Here is a 9,332-nt window from a genome sequence, read left to right as displayed (position 1 = left end):
AAAAGCAAGACAAATTCATTGATATTAGATATCATTTACCTGCTCAAATAGATCATTGGATTAATATATCTGGATTACGTCCTCTAAGAAGATATAGTTTGCATATGATTGACGGTAATATGATATCTGCTTTTGCTGAGAGATGGCACACAGAGACTAGTTCATTTCACCTGCCATTCGGTGAAATGACTATTACTCTTGACGGCGTCAGGGGTCTTTTGAGCATCCCGTGTACTGGAGATTTTTTCACACCTCCCGCAAATGTCAATGAAGATTTGGCAATTGCTGCTGTTGTTGAGTTGTTGGGGGTTACATATGATGAAGCTGTCATTGAGACTAGGACCAATAGAGGGGCATCATATAGTTTTGAGTGGTTGAAAGAGGTATTTTTTAAGAAACTTCATGAACGAAGAAATGACTGTGCAGCTAGGGCATATCTACTTCATTTGGTAGGATGTACCATTCTTGCAGATAAAAGTTTTACACTTGTATCTGCAAAATATCTCTTTCTGTTTCAAGATCTTGATAGTTGTGGTAAATGGGCATGGGGACCGGCTGCACTTGTTGTGCTATATGACTATCTTAGAGATAGTACATTGCCTGCAACCAAACAGATTGGAGGATATTTATCTTTATTTCAGGTACTATTATATTTATTATACTTATCATTATTTTTTTAATTATTTCATCACCTTAATAATTTTACTACATTTCAATTATTTACAGACTTGGATTTATGAACATTTTCTTGATATTTGTAAATGGGATATGGATAAACATATTTCCTCGATGCCACGGATGTTTCGTTGGACTGCAAAACAAACATCTGGGAATGTTGCATATTACAGGGCAAAGTTGGATGCTTTGAGGGAATACAGATATTATTTGGGCACCAGATTACGATGAGAACGCTGTGACACGATTTTAGTCTGTGTCATTATTTACAGGATACATTCGTTGGTGTTTCACGATGGTTCCGTATTTACCCGAGAGGTGCATACGACAGTTTGGGTATACTCAACACATTCCTCCTACACCACCGATGCTTGTTGCACGTGATGTCGACGTTGAATGGAGTATGTACCGGAATTCTGTACGATCACTTCGAGCTAGATTACATCCAGCTGCATATCCACATGAGTGTGTTGAGGGATACATCCAGTGGTATTATAGGATATCTAATCCTCGGATGATCCCTTATGTTGCTGCATATGCTGGTCCTAGTTATGATGATGATGCTGGTCTTGGTCCTGATGTTGGTCATAGTCATGATGCTGGTCCTAGTCATGATGCTGGTCCCGATACTAGTTGTACACGGTGTCACAGTTGGTGGTCTTATACAGCAGAGTTTAGATTTGCATATGGGTGGTCCTGAAGATCAGATGCGTGTCTTATTGGAGAGAGCTTTATATATTTCTAGAGGAGGAGATTATCAGTAGTATTATAGTTGTATTATTCAGACTTATTTTATTATTCGCGGGTTATTTGTTATTCAGACTTATTGTATTAGCGACTTATTCAGACTTATTTAGTTAGTTAGTTATTATTCAGAGTTATTATTAGCGACTTATTTATTATTCAGAGTTATTATTAGCGATTTATTTATTATTTAGAGTTTTTATTAGCGATTTATTTATTATTCAGAGTTATTATTAGCGATTTATTTATTATTCAGAGTTATTATTAACGACTTATTTATTATTCAGACTTAATTAATTAGTGACTTATTTATTATTCAGAGTTATTATTAGCGATTTATTTATTATTCTGAGTTATTATTAACAACTTATTTATTATTCAGACTTAATTAATTAGTGACTTATTTATTATTCAGAGTTATTATTAGCGACTTATTTATTATTCTGAGTTATTATTAACGACTTATTTATTATTCAGACTTAATTAATTAGTGACTTATTTATTATTCAGAGTTATTATTAGCGACTTATTTATTATTCAGAGTTATTATTAGCGACTTATTTATTATTCAGAGTTATTATTAGCGACTTATTTATTATTCAGACTTAATTAATTAGTGACTTATTTATTATTCAGAGTTATTATTAGCGACTTATTTATTATTTAGAGTTATTATTAGCGACTAAATTCCAAACAAAATTTAAAGTGGCAATCCTATCATTTAAAGTAACTACAAATTAAAAGTGGCAAGCATCTAAATTTAAAACAACATTTAAAGTGTCAATCATATCATTTAAAACAACATACAACTCAAAAGTGTCAATCATCTCCCAAAGACATATAATCTGAATTATTTTCTAAATCTAAAGAACCCCAATGTTGTAGACATCCTGCATAAGCGATAGCCCATGATGTAGACTCATCGCTACGATGCTTCTTCCAATGCCATGCAAGTGGAGGTAACGGACATGCATATTTCAATTTAACTTGAACCCAATGATTTTCGTTAACAAAACCAATGCTGATAACACGATCACATGACAAATCTCCATTATGTGCACCCCTCAATGGGAAAAAAGTCAAACAAAAAGTTTTTGCTAATGTAACAAGAACGAGATTATATTTTGTTGCTATCACGTAACCCATATCAGGAATGGTCATCCACTTCTCGTTAGCTTGGTTTTCCAACTCAGTTACAAGTAAAGACTTTGTCACTTCTTGCAAACGTTCCTTGAATAATGCAGCATATAAATCAGGTTTCGACTTAATCTCTGTATACAACTGCCGACGTATAATGCTCAAGTATTCTTCACCATGACCAAGTAAAGCAGCAATAGCACCTTCAATATATGGATGAATTAAAGAAGGAAACTCGTGGAAATATTTTTTAACCTGGTGGGAGACTTGTTTGGATGCTTGATGGGAGACTTGTTTGGATACCTGCTGGGAGACTTGAGTATCAACATGCTCAAAGTATGATGGGTCGCGATATACGTCATATCCCTTCGGCTTATTGCCTTTTTTCTTAACACCACCTTTTGTTTTGATTTTATCCACTGGTGCACACATTGATGTTGTCTCCGGATATGCTATTTCACGCAACTTGCTCTTTAAAGCCCTTCTTCCAGCAATATTAAGTGTTTTCCATTTTTTCCAAATTATATCCATCTCCGATGTAATGTCCAACTCTGAATCATTTGTCAACTGGTCATTCTCTTGATCACTATTCAAGGTTAATTTCCTCCAATGTATATGAACAGCATCTAATGGGATTGGAACACCTTTCATCTTGTATCCTGCTAACTCACATGCACAAGGTAATCCATGAGTCTTTCTAAGTATACAACAACACACATCTTTGTCGTTACCGACATAACTGACTCTCTTGTATTCTTCAACAATATCACCTAAGGCTTTCTTGGATACCACCCAAGTCAATTTCTCAAAGAATGGATTGTTGTGTATATGCTCTTTGCGACCTTTACTTATCTCAAATGAACCTTTGATCTTAATAATTTGAAACTTCAACATGTCATTCATACCATTCCATGCCTTACAAAAATCTCCTTTACTGTGTTCCAAAAATCTCTTCAATGACCAATGAGCAGACTCAACCCTAATATTTAAACAAAAAAAATACAAAATGTGAAGTAATGATCATATATCATGCATAAATCATATATCATATATCATACAAAATGTGAAATTTTAATGACATACCTATTAGTCGTAGTATTTCCTAGATGCAATACTCGATTGGTCCATGCTTCAACAAATCTTTCCTTATGAGGATTCAACCATGTGTCTCTGACGTAGTCAAAGAAAATAATATTATCGACACATGCTTGCTCAAATACTTGCAAAAGTTCCTCGTACTCCTTCTCTTCAGAACAATAAACAATTTTCCTCCACAACTCAAGAATGGGTTCTTGCATGTCTTTCTTTAATATATACTGTTTGCATTTGGCTCCAACATTTTTGTTAATATGAAGTTGACAAAGTAAATTTGTTGAAGATGGAAATACAACTTTAATTGCATTCATTAAAGCCAGTTCTCTGTCAGTCACAATCACCTGAGGAAATGGCGTGTTTGAAAAAAACAACTCTTTTAACTTCTCCAATGCCCACCAAAAGTTGTCTTGACGTTCAGAATCCATATAAGCAAATGCAACATTAAATGTCAACCAAGTTGAAGTTACACCAACAATTTCAAACAACGGTAACCTATACTTGTTGGTTTTGTAGGTGCTATCCATGATCAATACAAGAGGGAACATGTTAAGCAAAGTTATGGAATCTGTGTGCGTCCAAAACATATCCCTCACAACGTTGGAGTCCTCATGAGTCCTACTCCAACAAGTATATTTCTCAGCTTCAAGTAACTTCAACAAGTGTTGCATATCAGTTCTAGGTCCCATCAAATTCTTCCTGTATGTACTTCGTCGCTTGTAAATTTGATAGATACTAGTCACATTCTCCGTATCTCGATCGCTCAAAGATGACAAGATATGTCTCGGTGCAACGTGATACTTTGTCAACTCGTCAACATGTTTCTTATCTTCTTCTGTTAAGCGTCCCATAAATGCATTATTCTCAAAAGTAGCTACTAACTCATGGTTGTGAAGTCCACAGATTAAACTAATAATCCATCCTTCATCATTTTTCAGTGGTCTCGCTTTAAGTTTAAACGGACATCCACACTTTTTAGTTGAAGTACCTGTGTCATTTTTATTTGACTTATATTGTCCACCTCTATGACAACCAAGAATTAATTTTGATTTTCTTCCTCTCTTTCCAATCTCTACGTCTGATCGAGTAATGATAACTGCTACTCGATTTTGTCGACCTATCTCTCTTGCCCATGATATGACAGCTTCTCGTGACTCAAAAATTTGATCAGTTGTAAATGCTTCAGTTAAATCTATAAATACTGGTCGTGTGTTTTCCATCCCTAGTTCAAAAAAACAATTCAAAAAAAAAAAAAAAAAAATTAAAAGTACCGGATTTTTGAAATTTCCGGATTAACTACCGGAAATTTCAAAAAACGAAATTTCCGGTGAACAAAAACTGACTACCGGATTTTTCAAAATTTTTGAAATTTCCGATATTGAAAATACAACTACCGAAAATTTCATTGACCAAATTTCCAGTAATAAATATAACTACCAGAAATTTTGTTGCAAAAATTGACTTACCGGAAATTTCAACGAGGTTCAGATTTTAGAGTAATTTTTTTTACCGCTCACGTGAATGAATTTTTTAAGGATAAAATTGGATTTTTAACAAATTGGGGGTACAAGTTTAAATGGGAGGGGGGGGGGGGTACAAAAGCCAATTTTCAAAACAAGATATGGGTAACACATGTCACGAACGACCCATAATTCACACTTAGTTATAACACTCACAAAAATAAAATAAACTAGTGTTGGACCTTATTGAAACCAAAGTTTTGACCCACATTTTTTTATTACAACTTAAACCAAATAAAACAAAGCAAATAGACAACATCTAATGCACCCAAGTCCTCTCCATATGGACTTATGTACTTGACCAATTTGGGCTTCATTTTTTCTAAGCTAGGCCTTGCTTCATGATAGTGCTTACCATTTGGTTTAAAGGTTTCTTTAGTTTTCTTGACATGTTCCCTTGTCATTGGTCCTCGTAGACCTTGAATTGCTTCACTAGTATTCTAAAGTCTACAAATATGACAAAATTGAAGTGTTCGAAATATCCATGTCCCTAGAGTTGTAACGTTGAATACGCCAAAATCATTAATTGAACTTGCACCAGATTAATCAAAGTTGATCTCTCAATCTAAACCAAACAAATACTACAACAAGACGATAAATCAAAATAACTTTCCACCAAAATGATGAACAAAAAACATCACACTAAGACAAAAAAATTACAAAAACAACCACGAAAAAAAAAAAACTAAATATGTGGAAAAATTATTTATTGGAATAAAAATAAAAAGAAAGAACGATTTAGATAAATAATTTCGAATAAAAAAAATTGATTCATCAAACCAAAAAATTGTAGAATTACACCATTATGAAAATCTTGAATAATTGTTAAAGAAAAACTTGAGAAAAACCCTATTCTATCACCAAAGCCCCCAATTGAAAGGATAAGCAGCCTAATGAAGATTCCTGTGCCCCATCTAAGGAGGTTAACAACCTAAAAACCCTCTAAGGCGTTTTTCCTCTTCCAACGTTCTTCTAAATCTAAACATAGAAACATCAAATGATTAGGAAATGGCCATAAAGCACATGAGTATCATAACAGAAAACTATGACAATGAGATAGAAAATATGTCGTGTGCTTGCATATCGATCTTTCATAACATAAATTTCTATTTACTTTTCACGTTGGGTCGTTGGCCCTCCTATATGACACTTATTAAATTTTGGAGTTAATTTATTATTTTTCTTTTATTTATTATATTTTTTAATATATGTAAACTAGTTAAATATAATAATCATTTTGGGACAGATGAAGTACTCATTTAGTTCTTGCTAGCAAATGATTATGCTTATTTTGTAAAAATATTTTATATTTCATTTTTTAAAATATGTGTTTATTTTATCTTAGTGAATGAATTTTGAAGTGAATCATTATTGTATAGAGAATTGAAATGTTAATTAATGAAATTTTTTTCGAAAATAATAATAATAGGTTTTTTTAAGTATTTTCGTTGTTTCTATAAATATAGACGATTATTTACTTCGATAGTCTTTTATCTAATATTAATTTGAATTTTATAAAATAAAAAATATTTTTACAAAATAAATAGAGCTTTATGTAAATTTGGTCTTGCCAAAATCAGAGTCGGATCTTAATGGGGACATAGGGTGACCACGGCCACCCCAATATTCCCGACAATTTTTTTAAAATAAAAATAATCTATAAAGTAATTATAAAAAATTTCAATTAAAAAAATACATTACATCTTTCAACTTAAATTTTAATCGTATCTGTTTTGAATTTTGTCTAAAAATATAAAAATTAAAATAATGATATGATAAATTAAAAAAAAATAGAAATCAATTAAATTGATTTTTCTTTTCTTTTCCGTTTTAAGTTCAATCTCAATCAAACTAAATAAATTCAATCTCTGTTGATTTGAGTATGATTTTACTTTATTTAAAATCGATCACTAATATGTGAATAAAATCATTAAATTATATCAGTAGTGCTATCTTAAAATATGTTGTATTTAAGTATTTTTTAATTATATATATATATATATATATATTATATTTTCAATTGTAGTTTAAAAAGTGTTTACCATGTATTGAAAATTGGTGAAGAAGATTAGGAAGAAGAAGAAGAAAAGATAGAGAAGATTAGGAAGAAGAAAAGATAGGCGTTTAGAGACAAAGGGTGTGTTTTTGGGGTTTGTTTGTTTAAGAGTTGAATTGATCATTGTTATTGGACAATTTTTATTTTTTAATGAATTAAGTAAAATTTGTTTTATTTAAATAATTAAAATAAAATATTATTATTATTTGTTTCACTATACAATTAAGTATTATTATTATTATTATTATTATTATTATTATTATTATTATTATTATTATTATTATTATTTGTAAACAAAATGATAAATATCATTAGAATTTTACATATAATTATGAGATATTCAATCTAACAATATTTAAATTGAGTTAAGGTTTAAAGTCTCTCTCTTTAGTAACATGTAAAATTAACATAAATTTCATGACATTAAAATAAAAAATATTATCACAAAGTAAAGAGTTTTGCGTCAGTTTTGGTATGTGGAAACTAGTGTCTTTTCTCATCGGTCAAAAAGGATAATTGAGCACAATTATAATGAAAAAATATGAACGTCCACAATATGACTCAACATAAAATAGTGTCTTTTACCTTGATCTATTTTGTTAAACATCATTTGAGTTCCTAAGGTCCCGTTTATTTTGAGAAATATTTTATATTTTTAGTTTTTTAAATGTGTACTTATTTGAATTTGATGAAGAATTATTGATATAAAAAAAAAAAGAAGATGAAATACTAATTTAATAAAGATGTATTTTTAGAGATAATAAAAATATATTTTTTTCAAATTTTTTCATTATTTTTAATATATAAATAATTGTTTGCTTTAAAAGTTTTTTTACCTCTATTAATAAATAAAATTAACACAAATTTGATAAAATTAAAATAAAAAAATGTTATTACAAAGTAAACATACCTAAAGTAACGTATGTTTTGTGTTCTGTTTGATCTGATCAAACTAGTGTCTCTTTTATCCTAATTTGGTCAAAAGGGATAACAGGGTACAATTAGAACTAAAAGTATTAACGTCCAAAATATGGCTCAACACAAACCCAATGTCTTTTATCCTAATTATGTGTATGAAAAAAATGAGTCAAACTCATTTGGGAGCATCTCCAATGAGAGTGCTTTATCTACTTTATTTATTAAGTACCACTACTTGTTAATCACATTTTATTTATCCTAAAAGAAGTTAACTATAGACCTATAGCCTCCGGGTCATGTTATATTCCCACACACTATATGTCAAAAATGATTTCAAATTAAGGAATGTTTAAATGATATCGAACAAAATTGATTTCTATTTATTATTTTATTTATTTTTATATGAATGTATTTAGTGTTTGTTTGGTTCTATTTTTGAAGGAATTTAAATTAATTTTAAATATGTAAAATTGTTATTAACATATTTGATTATTATGGATTGAATTGATTTTGTTTTCAACATAAATTTTAAGTTAAAGTTATAAATTATAATTTGAAGGATTTGAGTGAGAGAAGTTTTTTTTGAGAAAGTAATTTTTTAAGGAGGTCAAATATTTCAATGTAAATTAGTTTCTTTGAATAATAAATTTGAAGAATTTTTAAAATAAAAATTTCTCATGATGTATTTTGTTATAGTTAAATTTAGAAAATTTTAAATTTCCTCTTAAGTTTATAAAATATAAATTAAAAAATAGTCTTATAATTTTTCAAACTTACAATTTTCACTATATATATTTCAAATATATGCATATCAGTCTCTATGTATTTTTATGTTTTGCAAATTGTTCTCTAAAATTAAGATAATAATTCAATTTAGTCCTTAAAAATTTGCAAACTAGTCTCTCCAATTTTCCAAAATTTAAATTTTGACTCAAATTAAATTTTCGTTTTTACATCAAAATTTGTAAAATTTATAAAAATAATCTAATTTTAAAAAAGCAATTTCTTTATCAAAACAACAAAATTAAAAAAATAAAAGAAATTCAATCAAAACATTTAATTAAAAATTACTTAATTTTTTTAATTATCCTGTTCAAATACACTCAGATTTTTGGATAAAATACGTAGTACCTGAAATCAATTATAGAGTCGGAAGCAAACATAATTAATTTGTCATCAAACCACGCTTT

The sequence above is a fragment of the Cicer arietinum genome, chromosome 1, assembly GCF_000331145.2.
Source record: "Cicer arietinum cultivar CDC Frontier isolate Library 1 chromosome 1, Cicar.CDCFrontier_v2.0, whole genome shotgun sequence".
In the NCBI taxonomy this organism is placed as follows: Eukaryota; Viridiplantae; Streptophyta; class Magnoliopsida; order Fabales; family Fabaceae; genus Cicer; species Cicer arietinum.
Note: the sequence above shows the minus strand (reverse complement) of the source record.